The sequence below is a fragment of the Falco punctatus genome (genome assembly GCF_963210335.1).
Source record: "Falco punctatus genome assembly, chromosome: 13".
In the NCBI taxonomy this organism is placed as follows: Eukaryota; Metazoa; Chordata; class Aves; order Falconiformes; family Falconidae; genus Falco; species Falco punctatus.
Window position 1 is genome coordinate 18,298,445 of NC_137593.1, and position 25,509 is coordinate 18,323,953.

Below are 25,509 nucleotides of genomic sequence, written 5' to 3' on the forward strand. Positions count from 1 at the left end.
TCTTAATGTGTATTTTAGTGGTCAATAGAGAGTGTGTAGAGACGAAGAAGAACGATCTGAGCCTTTGCCCTTCTTTTCTTCATTGTGCATTTCTTATTAAATCCAGCACTGGGCTCGTCTTCAGAAGCTCCTAGGTGCTTTAAATCTGGGATTTAAACATATTTCCAGCAAGGTAAGTAGTTTTTTTTTATGTTAGGGAAAGGGATGGATGATGAAAATAGTCTGATTTTCTCCTTTCATTCCAGGTGATGTAGATTAAGCATGACTCCTCTGAAGCTGGGGCAGGACCCGCACGGAGGGATGTGGGTAGATGTAAGATAGGGCTGATTGTCCTCCAGTGGGTTACGTCTCAGCAACCAGTTTGGGTTTTGAGAGAAGAGCTGGGGGGTGCAGGGTTTTAAAAAGGGGAAGAAAGGAGGCAGTTCTGGCTCGGGTGGTAGGGAGCAGGGGGTGCTCAGAGGCAGTGTGCCGGGCACTTTGGCTGACCCACTGTGAAGCTTTCCCTAAACCGCGGAGGTTTTGTGTGTTGCTCATGTCCACAGCACAGGAAGCCATACTTGCCAGCTGACCTCCCACGAAGCAGGGAGGATTGACTGTGGCTGATCTGAGCTCTTATGGTCGCTTGCTAGGCCAGAGCTTTTCTTTGCCACTTGGCAGCGAACACTGGAGCTGGTGATGGATGGTCTGGCCCAAAAGCATAGCAAGGACCAGGCTGGATTGCCCAGGCGACTCAGGCTTGCTCCACGGGGATGGGGTTACCCTTCACTGCAATTTCTTTTCTGCCAAGATTGTGCTCTGCAAATTATGAGGTGCAAAATATACGTGGGGGAGTTTTCATTGTATGGCTGACTAAATGAGACAGTGACTGTGTTAAATCCATGGACCCATTTCCCAAGAACAGCAGGAATACAGGACAGCAGCGCTGCGTCCTTGCATGGATGCATCTGCATATTTCTATCAAAGGCAGACATTTGCCATTTTATGCTTGCACTGGTTTTAGCCCTAAAGATCCTGTAAGAAAGTATCTTTTTAGGGTGATTTTTTTTTTTTCTGTTGAAAGTTGGACCGCTCCTAAAGATGGTTATGCTTGTGATGCTGGGAAGAATTCAGAGTAATTGTTTACTCTTACCAATTTTGCAGACAAAGCATAAAACAGAGCAGCGACTAGGGGCACAGCTTGGGTCTCCTTGTTCCAGAAAGGCTGTGCCCACTGTTTGGGTACAGCCCTGGGAGGACACGCACAGGTACACAGAAACATGACAGGCCATCAAAATGTTCACCCACTGACCTCCCAGAGCACAGCCCTGCACAGAGCTGGTGAGGCACCCCGAGAGCTCGCTGTGCTTCAGCTGTGTTCTTAAATACAGCTGGTCTTGTCCTAAAGCCAACCAAATTGACAACAGCCGTGTCCATAATATTTTGGTGGGATGTCATCTGGCTGTGGCACACCGTGGTCTGGCCATCCAGGGCTGGGAGCCCAGGCTTGCCTGTAAACTTCATGAGCTTCAGTTGGCTGCCTTTACCTTGGTGCTTGGCATCCAGAGAGGAGGTGGTTGTTGCAGTCAGGTCTTGCATCTTTGTGGAGTATTAAAGAGTCATCACGTGTCTCACTGGGGAAGACCAAGAGAGCTTTGACTCATCTAATCAAGATGCTATCAAACTCAGGTTTTCTAACAGAGTGCTCTTACTTTATGCTGGATCATCATCTTCTTGTAAAGGTGCCTTTTTCATCTTTAGTTTCAGAGCAGGAGGTGTCCAGTGACAGGAAGGACCATACTGTGCACTTTAAAAAAAAAAAAAAAAAAGAAAAGAAAAAGAAGAAAAAGGCACATTTCGCGTCTCTGATTTCAGTGCTATGGCTATCACTTGTTGTCAAAGTGGGATTTTGGAGTCAGAGAGCAGAGAGCAGTGCAGGGAATGATGTGCTGGCCAGCCTGTTTGAACTTCGGTCCTTCTGAACCAAGAAATACTTTATTTTAGGCAGCACGTGGCCTTTTGGTTCTGGCAGGCAGAGGCAGAAGAGAAAGTTGCTATGCAACCAAACAAGCAGCTGCTGAGCTGAGGAGTCCAGGAACTGGGAACATTTACAAACGGGAATTGTCTTGAAAAATACAAACAGGCGGAATTTCATTGTTTCTTCCAATTTTCATGTTTGTCATCATCTTGCTTCTGAATTTATTTAGCCAGCGTTGGAAAACGATCGTAGAAATGTTGCCTCAGGTGCAGTCTGGCAGCTTGTTTTGGGGAATATAAAACTATGGGAATTTGGCTTTGGTGACAGTGACATTCTGTACATGCAGCTGACAAGGGACTTTAATTGTTTTAGTTTAGGCTTGCACTGAATCCAGAAAGCTCCCCCTGTAACCATCATGCTAGCTCGGTCCTGACTTCCCTCTGGCAGCAGCGCAGGTTCTACGTGAGGTTGGTCCCAAAGCAAGGGGCTTTGTGCTGTGGGGAGGGGCACCCGGCACTTCATTTGTTAAACGAAAACGAGATACAGGGTCGGTGCAGGGACCCTCACCATTAAGATGAATGGCTGAATTTTGCTCATGTTGCCTGCAAAAATAAATGTGGCTATCTTCTCAAGGAGTGAGCAAGCAGAAAACTCTGGCGCTGCTCCTCTGCTCCTTTACAGATCTGATAGGTGTTGCTAACAGGGAGGCCTGCCTATTGTTAGCCATTTATTAAATAAATAAACAAAGAAGCTGTAGTGAAAAACAAGCTCCCTTTTCTTCCCTCAGATATACCCTATGAACTGGCAAAGGTTGCTAACAGCCTCTTTAGTGGAGTTACAACTGAATTACAGCAGGACATAAAACACAAGCTCTGGCTACCACTTGTGCCATTTAACTACTTAATAAATTCCAAGGGAAGTGGGCATTCAGGGCTGTAAAGAAGTCCTTTATGACCATCCCATCCCATACAGGCTGTAGACACTGCTTAGACATGGACTTAGAAGTAATGTTTTGGAATAATCACTTCTCCCTCTGTGCCACAACGTAATTCATGGAGTGGGTGGGGGTGGGGGGGGGGGGTGTAGGCAAAGCCCCTCTATGGGCAGATTGATGGTTAAAGAACCAACAAGGAGAGCTGCAGATCCTTCATCAAATTGCAGCCAGGGTGTTTAGGCTGCCTCCTACTGCTCTAATGGATTATATCTAGACAAAAAACTATCATATCAAAGCATAAGTTCAAAGTAACAAAGTGGTAATAATTTTCAATTCCTGGTGGATAAGCAATAATGAGAGGTTTAATGTATTAAAAATGCAGGAGACAACAAAATAATTACAAAACGGCAAACTGTTGAAGACTTTTAGGAAGAAGGAGAAAGAGAAAAATGTTTTTCAGGCAGTGCTGTTTACACGGAAAACACGTACCACCAGCCCATCTTTGAACAGATGCATTAGGGAAATTATACCCAGGCATGTCCATTTGGTGTGTTTCCTTGTTCTGCCTGATGTTCCTTAAGTTGTGTTCCAGCAAGAGGCCTTTTTTTTTTTTTTTTTTTTTTTAATACTAAAGCTCATTTCCCTGGTCGCAGGAAATAAGAGTCAAATTTGTCTGTTGATGGTTTGGGGTATTTAGAGTACGTACAATGAATGGGTAATGGTGCAGGCACCCAGGAAGCCTTTCAGCCCAAAAGGCTCTTTAAAAATATCTGTTTAAAGATGTTAAATCGACCTAAAGGAGCTGAATGGGAAAAATCACAGAGGTTCCTGCCTGCTCAGCTGCCTCGAGCTGGGAACTGGTGAGTGATGGCAGGGGACAGTGGGGCATGGCTGGGTTTGCTGGTCGGTGGTGTGTGCCATACAGTAGCCCACAAACTGTTCCTGAAAGGGGATGAGCAACACGATTGTGTTCGCAAGGCAAGAGTGTATTGGGTGGGAGATGTATTGCTGGTGAACTTTTTTTATGACTGAATGTATAAGAAAATTGCATCTTACAGGATATTATGCGGCAGGCATCTGCAAAATGAAGCCAACCCTGATGCTGGAGGGGGAAGATGGAGGCTGTGCTCAGGTCCTAGGTCCACCTGCCAGAGCGGGCTGTGCTGGCTGCAGTGCAGACTGAGGCAGGTAAGGGAGGTTTGGAAAGGGGGCAGAAGGTGGACTTGGGCTCTGCTTGGCAGGGTTGTGCCTGTAGTGAGGAGAAGGCACCACAAACCGCCGGAGCGGCTGAGTTTTTAATCTGGACAGAAATGCAACAGTTGAGGAACAGCAGAAAGGCAGTTAGGAGTTGAGCTGTGCTGTAGGAGTGAAGGAGGAACCTTATGGTGGGTGACAGCTCGAGAACAACAAACTGCTCCTTGGGGAGAAGAAAGCACTATTTCACATGTCTGTGAAGCCATCATTTGTCTCCTGGTGAGTGCAGACGTGAAGGCTGATCAGCGGAGACTCTGGCCTTTTTCCAAACACTGAAAATAACAATCCTTGTTCCAAAGAGCTTACAGTCAAAACCAAAAGGAGACAAAGACTAGTTCAAAAGAAAGAAGGACAAGAGAAATTTAAGAGTGTCATTAATTGCAAGTAGTGATTTGCCCGACCTTGGCACTGCTCCCAGGAAGTAACACCAGGCTCAAGAACGCAACATGATGACGCACAGCTTGAAAATATTGTGTCAAGCACCACCTGGTTCCTATTAGCTGAATGCCTCGCTGACATTGCTCATTCGATCTTCACTCGACTGAAAACTCATGGATTCATTGATGGATGGAGCTTCATGGAACTGCTTGGCAAACCTTACCAGTTTTAAAATGTTTAATAAATTACCAGTTAAAGGTGGGGGAAAAAAACACCACTCAAAACAGTTTGCAAAAATATGGGCTTTTTCCCCCAGTATCTTGTAAATTAAGTATTTGAAACTGAATGACAAATATTTTTTTCTCTTTTTTTCTCCATCTGCCTTTGATATATTTATGGAAACTACTTTGATAGGTATACCCAAATACTGGCAATGCTCTTTGTCTCTTCCTTAAGGATGTTGGTATTGCCTGTGAAGATGTGATTTCTATGAAACCTGTAAGTGAATCCCACCAATTTGGTTTTTGAACCAGAGCTTCACAGGGGTGCCCTCTCAACACCCAGCTGATACAATGAAGCCTTAAATATCTGTAATGATTTTTTGAGAGGAGTAGGCATTGAATATCTTTTCATACCTCTAAAACAAATATAGAGAAATATTTTAACTGCTGACATCCCTCTTAGTCTCCTGCAGACTAGCTGACCCATCTGTTTTGCTTGCTGTTGCTGCAAAACTGGATTTTAACTCATGGATGAGAAACTTTGAGGTGACCATAGTCAAGACGCCCAAGTGGAAGACTTCACCTCAGATTTATGTGCCTTTTTGTCGCCTTTTACAAGCAGTGTTAATTTCCTAATTAATATTGGAGTGATGCTTGCTCTTATTTCCTTTCCCGATTGGGAGAGGGTTTGGACTTCTATAATATCATGTGTGCATGTGGTGGGTGGGTGCTCATGTTGATGCACATGTTGATATTTATGTTGATATATCTGCCTGACTTTCACAGACTGCTATGACTGCTGCATACTTTTGGTTGAGAAAGCAGGGCTAAAATGCAGCTTGAACAGAAAGGGGAAGCTGGAGAGCCCAGTGGTAATAATTGGCATCTCTTGAGAGTGATTCCATGTTCCTGGGGTGACCCTCGAGGAGACAATTTCTGCTGTTAATGGCACAAGTTTTGCTAGAAATCCTCTGATTCAAGCTTGTCTCCTCCTGTTGTACAAATGAACTTTGATAATGAAGCAGTTGTAATTTTTAAGATTAATGCATCTAACAAACTTCTGCTCATTCAAATTTGTACGGAACAGCTTCTCCATGTAACAAGAGAATAAGAGGAACGTGGTTCATCAAGTATCTTTTCCCCACCCTATTTCCTGATTATATAAATAAATCTTGCCAAGTTACTTTTTTGAGAGAAAATACAATACTCTCTGGCTCTCAATGAACAATTGTGAAATCAACTGTTTCCTCTGTTCTTTAAAAGTATCATTTGTATCCAATTATTCAAATCAGAAATATGAGGAAGACCACACAGCTCATTCTGAGACCTGAAGAGATCTTGCTGTGACTTCAAAACCCCAGCAAACCCAGCAAAATCAAACCAGTGCTAAATAATGCCAGCTGAATGGAAAGGGAGGGTTCTTCTGAAAGTCTGCACTTCCACGGGAATTGCTGTTTCTTAGTCATCTAAGATCCTGTATTGGTGGGTGAAAAAACAAAATTGAGAAAATGTCTAGAATACCATTCATAAGAAAAGAAACAAATCATCAGGAGCTTTGCCAAGATATAACTTAGACAAGCAATTAAACAGGGAAAGCATTCCTGCCTTAATCTTGCTGTGTGTTTATTTGTTGGTCTTAAGCTACAACTAGAACTTGTAGATTTATGTACTGTATATAAGACAAAAAATCTCTGCTAGAACGCTTCTATTTGCATAAAAAGTAATGTTTGGCAGAGGTGATTCTGCACTGGAAGATCTGACTTTCAAATATTCTCAAAAATCAAAGCAACTTCTTGATAAACCAGTTTAACTGTTCTGAGCACTGAAGAAAAGCATCTACCGGTGACACAAACTGGAGCCCTAACATGAACATCTGCAGCTGAAGTCCTTTTTCTGTTGACAACTGGAATCCCTTGAGCCAGGCCAAGCATGGCAATGGTAGCAAGACTATAGAGAAATATAAATACCTTAAAACCAAGCCAACGTTTCCCTCCTCCTGCTCTTAGGAGACCCTTCCCTCTAAATTAGTGTTTCTCCTTTAGGTTCAAAACTCTCCATTACCTGTAGAATTTCTTCTGAACCAGCTCCTACCCCATTTTTTTACATTTTATAAGCTTGATTCACCTTTTGCTGCTGAAACTCTGTTGTTCTCCAAGGGAGATACTGACGAAGCCTGGGTTGGGAAGATTTTATTCAGTTCATAAAATTTACTGACTTTTCAGAGGTGAGGGTAGTTCGATCTGCTGGAGAAGCCAGAACCTGCCCATGAAAGAAAAGGCTGGGTGGCGATGGGGAGGGGCATTGCTGATGCCTCTGCGCAGCAATCCTGGGGTCAGTGCTGGGAGGTTTCCCTGGAATTGGTTTCTGTGTTGGTGGAGGCATGGGGGGTGGGGAGTGGGGGGGTGGAAGGGCAAGGGCTTTTCACAGTGTGAGACAGCAATGCGTTGTTGTAGATGGCTTTTGTTTCAGTTCTGTGTGCCACAGACTACCACTAAGCCAAAGATGGTACTGCTGCTGGTAGAGAGGCAGCTTCTCTGGTCTCAGTAGCCCTAACTATAGGCCATTAAGAAAGGGAAAGAGAAATGTTGACCATTACGCTGAATGCCTCTGATGCCTCTGCTTGCTCCGAAACCATGGGCTTAAGTTAGAGTTTAGCAGAGATGTGGACCGAAGGAAATCTGGGCTGGTAAATGACCTTCTACTTCCAAACTTCTATGTTTTCGTGTGAAAATAGCAAAAAAAACCCCAAACCAGTAAATATGGGATCACACAAAGCTCTGTTTCTAAAGGCACTTTTCAGTAGAACCTCATTTTAAAGGCAACGCTAGCCCTGGAAATAACTTATTACACTTATTTATAAGATGCTCATGAATAATTTACGCTACATTAACTTGTAAATGTGATAGCTTTTGAAATCATTAAGCTCCAGTAGCTTACTTTGTAAATCCATTGGCTGGGTCTCATTATTAAAAGCTAATTAGCTCGTTCAACTGGAACATATTTTGTAAAATAGCTATGCTAGTATTCTCCTTTATATTACAACAGATTATATTGATTCTAAAAATATTCCAGCAATGGCATAATGGAAATATTTAATAATAAGGATATAAAATTATATGCAAACAGATAATTTCATTACATCTTTAACAAGCTTTCCAAAACATGGTGAGTGAGGTATCAAGATTAAGGTTGTTTTTATGAACATATGATAGTAGAAATATCTGATATAAACATTATTTATTTAAATATTAAAGATTATAGTTTATACATGGGAGGGATATTTTCAGAGTGTTAATTTGGATGTGTGAGAAGCTTGGGTCTTCCCTTAAAAAATTATATTCCTAAAGTTAAGTTTCTAAGCCATGGTTGGCTCTAGAAAGGATGCAGACCACAAGTGAGAGTGTGAGCAGTGTGCCCATGACAGCAGGGGCAAGGAATGATGCGTGAGGCTGCTCTTGTCCTCACTCACAGGGAAATGCTGTGGCCATCAGTCAGTTGTAAAGTCTTTTTTTCAGTGAAAAGTGTTTTTTTTTTATTTGCTATTCAATTTCCATATTGAGAAAACACTTCATTTTTCTTCTGCCCTGTTCTTCCTATAGGTATTACACCCGCCACCGTGAAAAGAAGGAAGAGGAGGAAAGGAAAAATAGGGTCCCACCAAGCACATTGTACCTGCGGTGCTGGACCAGGAGCTGCACCTAGCAGAGCTCCACAGCAAGTGCCAAACACCCCACTGAGCCCCCAAGCACCTGCTTGGGCTGTACTGCCTGGGAGTTTATAACAACTTGTTCCCCAGACATCCCATCCCACCTTTCTTTATCAAAATAATCACAGCTTATCCATCTGGCAGACTATCAGAGGAGCTGTTCTGTAGCATATTTTTATTTTGGTATAAAGTAACATGTCATTTAGATTCATTTGTGCTAAGGCCCTGGCTTTGGGAGAAGAGGATCTGTAGGAAAACCAGTAGCCATTGGGTATAAAAAATAAATAAATATCCAGCTGCTTTGATAGTAATCATATGTGTTGTATTTGAAAAGTATTTGCTATGTAAAATATCCAAACATTCTTCTTTTTCCAAATATTTGGGGTTTATGTTTGTCTCTCCTTCAATTTAAACGTTTTCAAACTTCAATGCATTTAAATCCTTACCACCAGCTTTTAAAGGGATTAGGATAAATGGCTTTTATGCTGCAGTCACAATACTATTGCTTTCAAATACATCTTGGATTTCCTGTTCAGAAGAGAAAAAAAAAAGGAGGAATTTAAATAATTCACAGCAAATCTACGTCTGCTTCTGGACTGATGAATGTTTCCCTTTAGGAAAGGCAGTTCTCTTATTAATATAACATCTGGCTTTCATCTTGAATAAACAACTCAACAACTCAAAAGCAGGAGAAAAAGAATAGAAAAATGTGATTTTTTTCCAGCATATCAAGCAGCCAAAAGACCTAATTAACAGAAATAATATCTGACAAGCAATGCTGCTCGAGAAACTGCTATAAATTAATGTTCTGGGACAAGGCGTTTCAGAGGGACCGCTTGGTCACCAGAAAAGTCATGAGGAGTGGGATGGCGAGGAAAACAGCAAACAGTGCAGATTTACGATTCTGCATGTCGTAACGGCCGTTATCAGTGGGCCCTTCAGGGGGCCTTCACTGTATTAAATGCCGCAAGAAATCTGTGTAGTCTCACTAACGGCTTTGTATCGTAGCAGCACGCGATCTGGCAGCGTGAGCCACCCTTTGCTGCCCTTCCCTCTTGTCAGGCAACATACCTCGCTCCCACAGGACCCACCTGGAGGTGCTCATGCCTTTTAACTGCAGAGTCTAAGAACTAGTCTTAGCGTCTAGAGAAAGGATAAAGAAGGTATGTAGTCACTTTAGACTTTTATCATTAAAAAAATGAAAAAAAAGCCAACCCCCCCCAAAAAAAAACCCCAAAAATCCTCCAGAAAACCAGCAATGAGGGCAGACATTTGACAGTTGTCCCAGAGATGTTTTGTTTCCATGGCTGCAGAGCGGGACCGTGGATGTATGCACATGCTCCTGATGGAGATACAAGCCCAAATCAGCATCTGCCAGCAAGGAAGGTCTCTCTGGATTGAACCCAGTTCATATTTCTTGTCCCTCTCCTTTCCTGGTGGGACTGCACTGATTTGCCCTTGTCCATCAATGAGCAGACCAGCCTGGTGAGAGGGATGCAGTTGGTTATTCATGTGCAGACAGTTGTCCATTGTTATTCCTGCAGGATGCAGGTGGTCTGGGGATGCCATGCACGGGGCAGGCACTGCCGCTCTGCTGGGACTCTGGCATGGCTGCAGTGTCGGGGTGATACCACAGGGACCTTTGCAGGTGCTGGGAGGTTCCTGAGCAGAGTTTGTTGCAACTTAGAAAATCGTTGTGTTAACTGCAACTGTTAACTGGAAGCTGAGCCCAGCCTGCAAAGTCGTGTTTGGTAGGAGGGCAGTTGGCTATAAATGCTTTTTTATTTCTGTTCTGTTTGAGCTTCTGTGTAGCGTTTTGATCTGAAAGCTCTCATTTAGCTTTAATTTAGAAGTTTTACATTTAATTTTATGACTGAGAGGTAGCTAACCTTATGTTTATTTTTTACGAAGACTTAATCTTTTGTTCTTTCCTTGTTTGTTTGTTTTGTTCCTTGTTTGTTTGTTTCTGCCCTTCTTGTCTTGTTTGTAAAATGCACTGTAAGGGCAAAGTCCTGGGAAATGCACCTAAGAGCTGTGTCTGCCTCAGGGACTTGTATCTTCTCCCTTTATGAGACCTGCTCCTGTCAGCCTCAAAACTCTGTGGCTTCACAGCATGCCCCCATAAAGTGAAATTCAATTCCCCCTTTTCTGTAGAAGGGAAAACTGATGCATAGACCAGATAAATTACCTGCCCAAGGTCAGGGCATGGCTGAGGGAGCAGCAGCCCACTGATGAAACCATCTCTATCCCATTCTGAGAAGCCTGAAAGTGGCTCTTGGTCAGAAGCACTAGCACGGGATATTTGTACCAATGGAAAAAATATATTTTTCCCCCTTCCCATGTTATCTTTTTTTCCCCCTCCCTTCACCTTTCTGCAGCAAACCTCCATATAATTCTTGGTGGTAAATTTTGTGGTCAAGAGATGACTAGTGGGCGAGCGTGAATTAGCAAATGTTTATGGTGAGCAGGTAAAATGTTACAGCTGCAAAACCACAGGGACCAAGTCTGGCCCGAGCCAGCCACACTCAGTTCCCACTTGCCCCAGTTACCATTTTCCAGCAGTTTCTGAGGTGGATTAGACCAGGAGGGTACAGTCAAATTCTCACGTGATGGCCTGTTTCCATTAACTGAAAGACCTTACATGTCAGGACCTTACGTTTCAAGAAGCTGTTAGCTATTGGCTTGACTTTTGCTTGACAGGTACAATATTGCCAATGAAAAGAGAGGAGTCACGCTTTCCCTCCAGAGAAAGATTTCTGTTGTGGGTTAGACTTCTGTTTCCTGCTGAGAAAAATCAGTATTTTAATTCTTTTATGTCTCTTCTGCTCCTAAACACATAAACACTGGTTGCCCAGAAAAATGGTATCAGAATGAACGAAGACGTTTTAGTCATCCTTGCCCACATGATGGAGGCAGTTGATTTTTCAGTATTCTTATTCCCCCAGCACCTGACTGCTGGTGGTTTTACCCCCGGCCCCTGACAGCCAGTCAAGTCACTCATTTACATTTTCACAAGCACTTTCCTTCCCCGTCAGCAATTAAAGCAACTTAGTGGGCTGGCTCTGGCACATCAGTGGATTTTTTCTGATAATTTTCATCTGGTGATATGTTTTAGTGCACTAGATTGCTACAAAGAACTCTTGGCGAAATATCGTATGATAAAAACAGTGATTATTTGAAAACTCTGTAGAGAAGGAAATTAGCTTAACAGAGATCCATGACTCCTTCCAGAGACTATTCCAATTCCCACCGATATCCAGGGGGATGTTATCACTGAAAGGGGAAAATGGTGACATGCTAAATGTTCATTGATATTGAATGCTGTTGAATACTTAGGTGGGACAAAGAAAAGACGGACGATCTCAGTAACTAATTGCAGTTGTAGAGGCCTTGTGATTGGAAGGAAAATGCATCCCCGGATTCAGATACAGATACTCTGAGATTATTTTTTTTCATCTTGAAGGGCATAAAAATCAGTACAATGGTTTTAATTGAAACATACGTAAGTTGTTTTGTCCCACTCTTTCTGTGTGTTTGCAAGAAATTGCAACCTGGAAATAGCGTCCCTTGATGCCTTTAGGTCTTCGTTCTGATGGGTTCATCTTAACCTGCTCTTCTCTTTCTAATTACGGCTCTGGACCTGGAGCTGGGATCATCAGAGCTGGCCCCTGTGGCACCCCTTGCAAGCACTACCTGAAGATCAAATAGCCCAAATGATGATGGTGAAAGCAGCAGCAGGAGATGTGAGGAATTTTTCCCAGTCACAGGACTTTCTCAGCAGCACATATTATTCAATCTTTCCATTTGTAATCATCACAGAGCGAATCTTTCCTTACAAGTAAGAGAAGCGCAGTCCTGCTGACATTGAAGGCACTGGCAAAGGGCTGTAGATATCAGTTGGAAGAAGACCAGGCTTTAATGTGTTTTGCTTCTTAAGTAAAACCTCAGACTGAATTCTTTTCTTCTTGCATATAACCCTCTCGGTAATGTAAAAACATTTATTTGTCAGCATTGTTCTGGACGATAGATCATTTCCCCTTTTGGCGGGGAGAGAAATGGTGTTCATAGTCCACAGAGGTACCATTCATTTTGGAAAAAGGAAGCCTTGATGCATTGTTCTGAGTGGTTTGTGCAATCTTTCCAGATGCTGAGTAATTCCTGGGCACCCCAACTGCAGTCAGTAGTCACCTCACTCAGGGGCTGCCCTGCCACTGTTTCTAGGTGGTCATTAAAAAACCGCTCAGCATTTCTGTGTAGCTTGTTTAAAACTCATCTGCTGTGAAATAGTGTGGTTGGTTTGTTTTGCATGATGCTCCTCTGTGGGTTTGGGGGCTTTACAGCAAAATATAGACTCAGATATTCTCGTGGCATGTTAAAGACTCCCCAGAAGACTCCCCCACCAGCATCCTGGTGTGATGGACTCTAAAAGGAGGTGATGGCAGGTTACCTTCACCAGGTCTCTATAGGCAAACGCCACGTATTGCCCTGACTTCACCACTTTCTGCTAGTGCAACCAACATGACATGGTAGTACAAGTATTGCAGCTCCATCACCAACAAAGTGGAGAAGAAAAGTTGCAAACAGTCTGAAAGCTCTAGCACCAGCTGACATTCTCAATAGTGTCAGGTGCGATGGAGGAGGAGGTCCAGCCCTGTGTGTTGCTCTGCCATTGCTCCTTGCCAACGCGTGGTGACTCTATGCTTGCCATTACAGATCATCCCTGAAGGTTTCCAGGTTGTTATGAAATCCAGGCTCAAAGAACTCAAGTCTCCAAGGAAATTGTCTACAGGTATGTTATCTGGTGAAGAATGCCACTGCCCATTGTATAATTTAAAGTATAATTAAATTTTCTGTATGCGACCAGATCTGTAGCTCTCCCAAAACTGGTCATCACATGGACTATTAAAAAAAAAGCCCAACCCAGCATCATTCCTGAAATTAATTATACAAAAGGCTTTGTGATAATATATGTGGGGTTTTTTTTACTGTGTAATGTACTATACCTAAATAAAGAGTGGGAGGTGGGCAAAGAGAAATCTTTGATAGTCTCCTTTGCTGCAGTAGTGGAAACCAGATTGTACAGTGAATGCCTTGTGCTTGGTTAGTGGTTCTGTCTTCACGTGGAGAAGGGTAATAAAAAACTTTTTTTAAAAGCAGGCTGTAATAGTTTTAATTTCATTGCCAGATTTCTTAGGGCAGGAGGCACTATTGATAGTCTCTTGATCTTTGCAGCAAGTTTCTCTTCAGCCTTCTGGGGAAGGCAAAGAACAGAGGACGGACCAAATTCAAGAGCTGAACATTTTTGAATGAAGATCAGCTGAAGATCCAGCCCCCTGCAGCTGCGGTCAGGGGCAGCGGGACCGCCACCTCCTCAGCTGTTTTCTCCAGCTCTGAAGGTATCCCTTACATAAAATCTCTTGGTCTTGCTTTCCACATGGTTTGGAATATTATGGAATCACTTTCCACTGAACAAGGGCAGATACTTTATCAGCAGTCGTGTCTTCATTGGAACTCATTTTCTTTCAGGTATATTTAAATGGGAGTGAAAGTGATAAAGGTGAGAGCAATCAATGTGATGAAACAGTTTTCAGTGAACAGGCAGACATTGGACTTTTAGTATTTTTCCTGATCTGCTTAATAACAATCCCTTAATAACAATGGTCTGCTACTATCATTTATTAAAATATGTGATTTAGAGGGAAAGAATAAAAAAACAATATATTTGAGCCTCAAAGGGTTTCAGCAGGGTTCAGTTTGTTTGAATTGTCAAGTATTTATTATTTTCTTTCAGAAGAAAATCCTTACGCTTTGTTGCAGAAGGATATTTTATTAAGTTCAGACAAACTGAACTGGCTTTCAGCAAATAGCATTTGGCTCTTGAATCAAGGGGAAAGAAAATAACTTGGTATTGTGTCATCATATTACAAAAGCGGTATTATGGCTACAGGTCAAAAATTCTGGTGTCTGTTCATTTGTATTGAATATATTGAATTTGTGACACATTATTTGAGTCCCTGTCAGTGTTTTTCTCAATCAGAATTTCACTCTAGTCCAGAATGAAATGCAACCAGTGTGTGGTCTGCCTTCCAAGAGACAAATTACTTCTTACACCCTCCCTATCACCATGCGTGGGTACTGGACGTGCAAGGTGCTCCAGGGGTGCTGAGCACATGGCCAGCCCCACGCCTGCTCCTGGGGACAGTGGTTCATGTGTAGTAAGTGCAGGCAGCCGCCACCTGCTTCCATGTGGGTGAGAGACACAGGAATTACAGACATGTTGTTTTGGGAAAGCCTCTTGCACAGCCTCCCAGGCAGGACTGCTGTTCCCTGTGCTTAGCATTTGCCTCTGCAAACCTAGACATCCAGTTAGCCACACCGGTTAACGACCCAGTTAGCTTTTCCTCGTCACGGCTTTTAGGTTGCTGAATTTCTTGATGTTACCACTGTGTTTCTCACTGAGGCCATTCTGCTGCTGCTAATCTTCCTGACTCATTTAGGTTTGGTGATTGTGGGTGGCCTGGGTGCATGGACGTGGCAGTGTGGCACATGGCAGGAGGGCAGCGGCTGCCGTGTGTACAATAGTGGCTTTTCTGTCAAAGGCTCCTTCCAGGTGAAGGAGAGTGCGGCATGCCCTCGCTTCTTGAAGAATGGTGTCACTAGCCCACAAAATTCAAGTAACCTGCTCATCTTTGCAAGCCTGAAATTGTTTCTCCTCATGTGGTGGAAAGGTTCTTGTGTCGTGTCTCCTTGCAGGTTTGCTGGCAGAGGTGAGAACATCTGCTTCTGCTTCCCATTCCTAAGCAGCATGTGATGAGGCAGCAGTATTTCCACGCGTTTATGCTTATCCCTTCATTAATGACCGAACAATCTCATGGGCAGGGACGAAGCAAGGGGAAGGAGGAGATAACTGAATAATTCTGGTTGGTAATATTCTATTTCCTTTTAGAAATATTAATCATTTCACTAGGAGTTGCAACCGAGTGCAAACATAGTTATTGGATTATTTTTTTTTTTTAACTGTATTAGCAGAAGCACAGGCAGGGGAATCTCTGTGACAGCTGTGACGAACAGAAAATTAATTAGGATTCTGAATCTCTAGTGCTGGTATCTTAGGGCTCTTTGCTTCTTTGGATTAAATTGCATGAAACTCTTTATTAAACAGAGCAGGCAGCTTGGCACTGGAATCTAGCCCACATCTGCACGTGGATTTTCCTGTTAAAAGTAGGTAGAGTAAAAAGAATGTTAAATCCTTTTATCCATGATTCAGGACATACTAGGCAGGAGATAGAAAACATATTTTCTTTTTTAAGATTTATAATTTTGGGTATGTACCTACCCTGGGTTTACAGTGGGGTTTGTTCCTGTTTGTTTTGGAGTCTTTCGTGTGTTTTTTAATGCTTAGAACACATCCTTTTGTACCAATTGCCTGTCTGGGATCCCAGGATGAATGTTTTTCTTGTATTTTTAATGAGGCTGAAGTTAATGTGGGCATGTTTGTTTAACAACAACATACACAACCCTTTGCGTGTGAAGGCGCCTTTGTGTACCACTCTTATCAGCTCTTTCAGCAGGATCAGGGAATAAAGCTGTTAGTTAACTTATGATGTGGAAGAAAAGCGTTCTTGTGAAAGAAAGTGTTCTTCAGGTTCCAGAAGGTGTTGGAGGGGCACATCATCCTTTCTATGTTCAATAGCTAATTTATTTCTGATAGCAGTTTCAGTTTTTTAAAAGAAACGAAATGGTGTATGAAAACCATCAGCAGCTCTGAATGATGCGCTGTGGTTTCTGTCCCTTCGAGCTTGTTTATGAAAGTCAGACCTTGAGGCTAGCTACTTCGGTCTCAGGATGGAGATTTCAGAGATGGGGTAATGATTTTGAGCTCTGTAACAGATTTCTCCCCTGTAGGTCTCAGTAGCTCATGCTGCTCCCATTTTCCATGTAGGAAAGAGTTTGCCACCGCCTTCTCCCTGTCTCAGTTCCTCACCTGTTGGTAAAGGACAGTGATATTTTGACTTGCACTGCCTGCTTCCACTGCTACCTAATCTGGCAACGTTTCAGGGTAAGAAGTACCCCTCAGTTTGTATTGCATCTGGTGTGCTGGCTCATGATCTTACCTGGGGTTTTGGGGCACCACCTTGACACAGATGCATGTCACAGTAACAACTGTGTTATGCATAACTTGGCAGAGCCTGAGCATCCTCCAGGCCTGCCCAGAAGCACCGGGGGGGCTCTCTGTGTGTGAGAATACATGTTTCTTGATGCTGTGTGCACTTCCGAAAAATGTTGTTTCAGTGACAGGAAGACAGTCGGCTTTTATTTTAAAATATTCATATCAAAATAATATTTCTGAGACACATGCCGGAGAAGTGGTTATGTGGTCATTGCTAATATCTGGATGTTAAAGTGTTTGTCTGAGAACTGTCTTCATTCTTCTGCAAAAGTAGCTGGATAACGTCCCACTTTCTCACTGTACAACTATGCATCCCGCCATAAAACAGAAAGGGGAAAGAGCACCGGCAACTTCTGTCCCTGCTGAAGCTTTGCAGCTGCTGTAGGCTGCTCTTCCTCATGTGTTGCCGCAGAGTCAGGACAGCCCGAGAGACACGGGGTGTGAGGAGAGAGAGATAAAACTACTCCCATGGTGTTCAGTAATGTCTCTTTTCTCCCCAGATTAACATCTTCCAAGCATAACCCCTGGGTTTGTATTGCCATGCAGGGCAGCGTCAAGGAGCTCCATGGGGCTGAGCCCATCGAGCGGTCCCCTTAGCAGGAGGGACCTCCAGCTGACCACTACTAAGTATTAAGGGGAATGACACATGGGATTGCTGGATTTGCGGAAGGCTGCAGCCCATTTTGTGGATAAAGGTTATGCAGAGGCTTCCAAACCTTATAAAATAATTTCAGCCAGTGCAGGGACAGGTATGGGGTGAAAGCCTCCAAAAATATCCACGCAGTCAAGGAGGCTCCTGGAGCTCAGAGGAGGGAGCAGGCAGGGTGCCAGCCCCCACCTGGCAGCAGCCCCCACCAAGCCACCACGCACATGTGCCAGTGCCCTCTGTGTCTTCTGCAGGACTCTGGGTGACTTTAGACACGGTTCTACCTTCAGAGAACATCCATGGGTTTGCACCTCACTGATGCGCTCTGCCTTCTCAGGGAGCCGGGCTCTCGTTCCCAGCGCAGTGAAGTGACATGAGGGAAGATGAGCGTTCCCAGCTGCTTCTGGCCTCCTTCGTGCTTTCTCTCCCACTGCTCGTTGCTCTGCCCCGCGGCAGAGGAGCGTGCTGGATCACACTGCTGGGGTGCTGGGAGGTGCGTGCTCAGCACCCCTGTGCACACCACGGGGCCTGACCCTGCCTGGCCCCTGCTCTGAGCAACGGGGGGCTCTGCTCCCGGCCAGCCCTCAGCACGGCATGGAGGCCATGCGTGTGCTGATCACACATCTGGCACTGGCTGGCAGAGAAGGTGAAGTAACAAAATCACTTGAATTCGGGGACGCTTTGTCATCTCCCTGAAAATACTTCTCAAAGGTGTAAGTGCCTCCACAAACGCACAGCAGCGGAAAGCCTGCACAAAGGTTTGAACCCCACAGATCTGAACTTCACGATGAATTCAAGCCAAAGCCCCATGCTGCGCATTTAATCAAACAAGGACTTTGTCAAGGAAAGCTTTGATTTTTCCCTCTATAGCTTTTTCTGCATTTTGTTTAAATACACTCTGGCCACAATCTGCCTCTGGTTGCTACAGTGTGATGCAGCCTTTGGAAAGACTTTTGATGTTTTTTGGAAGCATTTCTATATTTCTACTTCTAGGTCTACAATTCAATAAATATTTGAATTTCTGATTCACTTAGGTCTGGCTCTAACCCAACCTGCAAGTCTCTAGGCCTCAGGAATGACATTTAATTTTGAAAGCATCCCAGACTTGGCAAGGTAAGAAAAATGAAGCTCTCATTAAACATCGGAAGGCAACGTGTAGTTTGGTTTGTAGTTGAATATTATTCTTTCTGAACAGCTTCTCAATGAGTGGCTTTGGTCTTGTACAACAAAAGCATTCCTGGTTCTAAGTATAGTAAAGCTTTGCATGAGTAAAGCAAGAAATGTCATTTACAGTGGGCTGGGCGTCCTATACAGAGGAAATGTGCATAGTTTACTGAAATAATGTGAATTCCTCAAGGTGGTCAAAGAACTTTACTCACTTTTCACACTCTCAACAGTTCATCAGGGCATGGAAAGAACAGAAAGCCAAAATGAAAATAAAAATCGAAAGGAGAAGGAATGAAAGACAATGGTAAAAGTATGTGTGAAATAAGGCAGGAAAAAACCCACTACATTAATTCTCTTGGAATACCCTTTTAACCCCTGTGCCTGGTTTGTTGGGTACCAGCCCCAGAATTACCTGCATTCATCATCAATAGCATGGAATGGCCATGGGAAGTCTTGCTTTTCCTTCATTACTGTGCATAAAATAAAGTCTTATGATGCTCATTATCTGATTTGACAGGGTCATTTTTGAACACTTCTCTTTTTTTTTAAAGATAAAATATAACGCTTGTACATGCTGTAACTAGAACAGTAAGCACACAATTATGCAATTTTGTGTCTTAAAGTAATGCCATTCTGCTCTGAGAAATGTGGCTGCATAGCACAGCCAGCATTAAGTTCTTCTGTGACAGTGTAATGAATAAATGAACTGTCTGTATGGTATCCTAGGAATTTATAGATGATAGTGCTGAAAATAGAGGTAATAACTGAAACCAATGGGCCAAGTCAAGCAACTATAAACTCTTTATTCTTCCCGAGTGCTTTTTAGGTTTCTATTTTTGTAACAAGGTGTGGGTACACATAAACGATATTGTCTTGATGCAAACAGACCTGGTGTTAAAAACAGTTTAAATATCTCACAGGTAATTCCTTCCGAAAGATTTCCTGGGCAATGCCTTCTGAGCTCAGACTCTCCCTTGCCACCCGTGTGGCACACTCCCATGAGGATTTTGGCTGTTGCTGGGAGGCAAGGATGATACTGGGCTGGCTGAAGCCCAGCTCACCAAGGCTCCCTCCCGGTCTGCAGAGTTCATCCTTCTCCTTGCTGATGCTGCATCACACCAGGTTTGTAAATAAAACTTTCTTACGATAAAAGCAAGGTTGTGACAGCTCCCTGAAGGGGTGTAGTGCACATTTAGTGTGTACCCAAAATTAGTCGATGGAGAGTTTTCCTCCAAGAAAAGAAGAGGGCAGACAGTTGAAATATTTTTAGGTGCTTAAACAGAGAGACACCTTGTGGGATTTTTTGAACCCTTTCTGGGAGCTGTGATAAGATGGTCTGAACGCCTTCAGAGATCTGTTGTTTCCCCTGAGCATCAGATAGCACCTCAGGCATTGCAGGCATCCTGGGGTAGCACCGAGATCCTTCTGTATCCCACTGGGAGGTGGCGGCATCAGCTGGCACTGATCTGTCTCACCTGAAGGTTCCTCCCACCTGCTGAATGAGTAAATCTGCTTTGAACGAAAAGTCATGATTTGCCAGGTTGGAGAAGTCTGCGGTTTGTTTCATACAGAGATGTTTGTGTCGTTATTCAGTATCTCACTGACCACGTACACCCAGAAACATGATTTATTTTACAAAGTAGCCAATGCAAATATTATCAAAGAAATGATACTGAAAAGCCTGCAGGCTGGGGGGTCTGTGGGTTTCCACAGGGCCCATATGACACAGAAATCTTGGCCAAAATCTCTGCCAGGGATAGGGAAGCCCACTGCAGAGGTGAGTGACTCTTCCCTGTGTGCTTAAGCCCTGCTTGCTGGCCAGCACTGTTGCTAAATAGGGCTGTGGGGGTGACAGCGGGTGTTTTGCTAGATTGTGATGGAGATCACCATAAGAAACTACAGTGACATCTGACATTACCTTGTGGCACAGATTGCAGTTGGTGTTAGGTCCTGTTTTCCAGTGCCGTTCCAGCTGTGTCCTCATTCACTGCGATCACAATTTGTCCTAACAAGTCCTTTGCTCACTGTGCTTCAGCTCTTGACAGTGAAATGATGTTTCATTAACTCTGCTCCGTTTTCCTGTCTTCTCAGTGACACTGACATACTGTAGAGCTACCTCAAAACTATTTTAACTATATTACTTTAGGTAATTTACACTGCTAATCGTGTTCAGGTACTTTCTATTATTTAAATATATATGGCTTAACTAATGACAGCAGACAATAAATTCTGCTTTGCTGCTGGTACCAAAACAGTCACCTAAGAATTTCGTGCATCCTTCAGCTGCTGATGCACTGCTGAAAAGTACATAAAGAAATCAAACCACTGGAACTCCATCTATTGTCATAAAGCTCAAACTTTCCAATCCATTTCTCATTCAATCATTATTAATCATGTGAAATGGCCAATCTTTTGTGAACATTGCACAGAAAATATAGTAAGATATAGCAACTCCCTGACATTTTATTTTCTATCGGAAAGTATTATTTATTGTAAATATTACCAACTTAGGGAGAGCAGATGGCTTTACTCATTTAGCTGCATAATCCTAAAGCCAATAGCTTCCAGTTCCACAGCAGTTTCAAACCCATCCCAGAGAGCGACCTCCTGTAAGTGAGCAGGATTGGTGCAGGGTTGTTTCTTTTTTTCCCACTAGTATCAATAAGGTACCTTCAAATCTGATGGACCAGGAAGAGAGACAGTGAGCCTTTGTATTACAACAGATCAGTGGCACAAGCTCAGTAGTGTTTGTGATGGGTAGGGAATTAAGCAGTCACAACCTGCTAGTGAGCAGTTTGAATGTTATGAGACAAGAATCTGTCACGTCCTCATGGCCAGTATTTCTGGAGTTTAACTAGATGTGTAAATTATATTTCTGCAGCCTAAAATGCCTATTCAAATGGAGTATCTTTTGTTATGTAAATAAAAGAAGTTAAGAACAAAGCAAATATGCAGGCTTTATAAGGTACTTGCATCCCTGGGTAGAACATCTTATTCTTTGGATGCCTCTGCAAAGAAAAAAAAAAGCTTTTAATTGGATTAAAGCCTGAAAGATGAATATTTCTGCATAGAAGTAGGGGGGAAAAAAGATGTTCATTATAACTAACTGTCAGTTACAACTCTTTCCTAAGAATGTGTTGTAGTAGAGACAAGAAACTGGTGCTGGCATTATTAGTAGGATTATTTGTTCTTTGCTGATGGCCATTAACATCGTCAGCAATTTGCATACAGAAGAACACTCGGCTTCCTCTCCTGCAGGGATTACAACCTGAATTCATCATTAGCAGCACACCTCAGATGTCACACACTAAATTCAACACCTCAGTAGATAAACATCCAAAGAGTTAAGAGATTTAGTTAGGATTTTATCAGTAGCCTGTATCAGCTTTTTTAAACAACATCAGGTGCCTTTTAATGTAAACAGACAGACTCGAATAGTGGCTCATTAGAGGTAATACCTCAGAAATATCCTCAGAGTGGCCTTGTCTCCCTTCCTGCAGACAGCTCAAACCAGATAGAGGAATAAAAAGAAAACACAAATTACTGGCAAGGGAAGAAATTTGACAAGGCTGCAGTCTCAGCTTGGGAATTCAAATCGGGTCTTGTTTTCTCTTAATTAGTTTGACTTTTGTGGCTGAAATGACCTAGAGCAGGATGAAAAATGCTGGGGGACAGGATGCAAACACACGTTTTCCTTCTCTTTTTTGGGTTAGCAGCTCCGTGAAGGCTTCTGCTCCCCGCCGGGAACGAGGTGAGCGTGTCGGCTGGGCCAGCAGCTGTGCCCTTGCACCCGGGGGCTGCGCTGGGGGGACACCCAGCACCAGCTCACCCACCAGACAGGGACCAGAGCATGCCCAGGAGGAGGATGAAGGAGGGGGTGCACGCCACACTGCCCACCCTGTACCCCACTTTTTCATCGGCTGTTTCTTTGCAAACTTTTAGTGATTCTTTACTCTTTTAAGCTTCGTTGCAATTATGAATGGAGCCACTTCTCATTCATACCACTTATGTTCTGCATGATAAATACGGACGATTGCAGACCAGGTAGGAATTCTGTACTCTGCCTCTGCTGCTGTCAATGATACATAGTATATCAATGGTCTCTTCTTGCTGGATTGCTACCCTTGTTTATCCCATGGCATTTCTACTCTCTGTTGCCCATTTTTTTCCCCTCTATCTTCAACTGCATTTCAATTTTTAATCCCATTGAATGAATGGCCTACTTAACCTATGGGTCACCCACCTTCCATAGCATTTCTTTTGTATCATCATGAAACCAACGTACAAGCCTACCTCGCCCCAGTGCCTGTCTGCAAGTTTGAAACTATTTTTCTGTGTGAAAATACTGTTTAGGTTGTAACATATTTCACTTTTTAAATTGTTATTTTTTAACAGGCATTTACAAGGACAGGAAAATGTCATTGGTACTCACCTGTCCACTTTCCTGACACAGTGTTGGAGCTGCCTTTTAATAATCATTGCAAAATAGGCATGAGCTTGGGAAAACTTTTTTTTCCTCTTCTCAGCTCATCTTCTATTGTGGAAAACAGCTGGCATTTGCAGCAGCATGTCAGTTGTGCCTTCATTAAACTCTGCAGCCACTCTGGTGAGTTTTGAACGTGTAATCCATTTTTCATAACGTAATACAGATAAACAATACAAATTAGGCACATAGATAATTTTAGTTCATACAGAAGATGTGATCTGATCTCTAAAAAAACCCTCCATAGTCAGAATAACATCTGCAGACTCAGTAAAAGTAAGATAACCATGTCTGGATTTTTCCAAGAATTGCATGTCCCAGATGAGTAGCATTTTCCCATCTTTAACTTTAAGCACATAAATGCCTTCTGAAATCTCTCCTGGCTCCTCTCCCTCCCCCAGCAATGTTCAAACTTTGAAGTTCATTGTTTAGCACCTAAATCTGAAATGCCTGATTTCTGAGAGTGCATCTGTGCTGGTACAGTGGCCATGGCCAGTGCTCCAGGAAAACGGTTCACATCAGAATGCTTGGGCTTGGCTTTTGGGGGCTGTCTTTGAGTCCTAGCCTTTATCCGAGTGGAGACTCCATGGTCTTGGGCATTTCCTATCAGGAGAAGGAGCAAATTCTGCAGAACACTGCAGCAGGCAGAGACAGAGCTGTCTCAGAAACATCCTATGCACACCAGCAGCTCGCAGAGGCTTTGGTGTCCCACTGGCAGCCCTGGGCTTCCTCCAGTGAAGGCTGATGTATGCCTGGGGGGCACGGATCAGGTGCAGGTGACTGTTCTCTGGTGTCAGCGCCTCAGGAGATTTCTTATGGCAAATACTTGTGGTGTGAAGGAGCCCCTCCTACTGCAAACAGAAGTTGACTACTGTTCAGTCGTGGCTGCTGGTAGAAGGGTCTGGTGGAGACATTCAGGAATGAGAGAGGACTCTGCCTCGGAGGCTGGCCCTGTCCCTCTGCCCTCAGCACTGGCTCCTTGGCCGCTCACAGGAGGAGGAGGCAATGCTAAAGTCCTTCTGTTTCTATGATATATGAAGGACTGGCTTTGGACAGAAAGACTGGAGCTCTTCACACTGAAGAATGGTGGTGGACAGAATGTTGAGGATGATGACTGATGGCATTGGTGCAAGGGAGCAGGAAATGCACTCTAGCGTGAGATCTCCCATTCACTTTGCTGAGTTTTGCAAGATGGGACAAAATGGGAGTGAGATTAAATGATTTCATTACTTCATTACTATAAGGTGGTTATGAAGAAAAAAGAAAGTATAAAGCTACTCTCCGCACACCCTGCAGAATCCCATGTGATAACTCAGTATTCATTGCCGCAATATGTCGAGGTAAACAGCAAATGCAGAGGTCTGCAAGCACGGGGCAGTAAGGGAGGTGGGAGGACTTTTAACTCATTCAGATGTGTGGCCAAAGTCCTATACCTATCCTGTGGCTTCCTTAACATAATCATGGATGCAGCTTTGTATGCTGGAGACCCTGTATCAAATCCACGATGGAAGCAGTTGTACATCAGGATGCTATCTTCACTGCTCTCCAAAAGCAAAACTGAAGTGCTCTGTGCTCCCCAGCCCGGAGCCCTTTCTTTAAAACCTCTGTCAGAAACAAACCAGCCAGTGTTTCCGCTGTTGGCCCAAATCAGGACATTAACAAGTAAACTGCTGATTAATACTTCAGCTGAAACAGCATCAGAGGCTTTCAAAGCAACAGTAAAGTTATTTGAGAAGTAGAAAACCGGCAACAAACCCTGAAGGGGGCCAGTCACTTGGAAGTTTGTGTTCACCTCTACTCCTAGCTGCATTTTATTTGGAGCTGCTTCCTTGCTTTCAAACCTGCTTTGAATGGCTGCTTATGTGATTATTGCAGCCTGCCAACAGCAGCACAGGATATAAATATACAGATGAGTTTGTGGCATTTTCCTCTTAGTTCTGGCATGTTCTTGGTGGCTTCAGGTGGCGGTACTGTTGATATTTAATAGACGAATTGGCACATGCCCAGCAGCTGCTGCTGTCCAGTACACCAAACTAATAACTGTTTAGCATTGGCAAGCTTGCAAGCAGCACTGTTTTGGGAAATGCAAGAAAAGAAATACTCTGACATGCAGAGTCTACCATTCTCTTGACTTCAAAGGGAGCTGGAAGCTAAATTCAGCCATGCACAACCCTGCTATACTTCCACATCACTCCTGAAAAAGCAAGACAAGTATCATGCCAACAGGAGTGAATGTCTTTGGAGACAGCAAGAAGAAGGAATGAAAGCCAGGACCTGATTATAAGAAAGTTGTACAGGGCTGGCAAGGCTATAACACTGCATTCAATTGTGACTTTTCCAGGTTCAAGTATCTTTGAGGGTTGATCAGCCTGGGATGTGTAGAAAAAAGTCTGTGATTCATCCACCATTAGCTAATTTATTTCTGGAAAGCAATTACAGAACATTTTTAAAATATTCTGTAGTATTATGATGGTTTTCTATTTAAGTGAAAGGAGTTTAAGCAGTCTGGTGAATGATGGAGTATAATTCTCATTGCTTTTCTTTATCCTGAGCAAAGTATGGCTGGCAGTTGTCCACAAATCTATATTACTTTTAA

At 43.4% G+C, this 25,509-nt stretch overlaps 1 protein-coding gene across 2 annotated transcripts in view; it reads left to right on the forward strand.

Annotated features, from left to right (window-relative positions):
- Positions 1–25,509, forward strand: part of PID1 (phosphotyrosine interaction domain containing 1) — a 150,998-nt gene that overhangs the window by 117,714 nt on the left and 7,775 nt on the right. The window contains exons 5-7 of one of the 2 annotated variants that reach the window (XM_080409986.1): positions 19–18,376; positions 18,661–18,740; positions 19,351–25,509. The exon at positions 19,351–25,509 is cut by the window's right edge and continues 7,775 nt beyond it. The gene's annotated coding sequence lies outside the window, so the exon portion shown is untranslated. Of the gene's footprint in view, positions 1–18 lie in introns of both variants that reach the window. The other variant, XM_080409987.1, reaches the window with a different exon arrangement.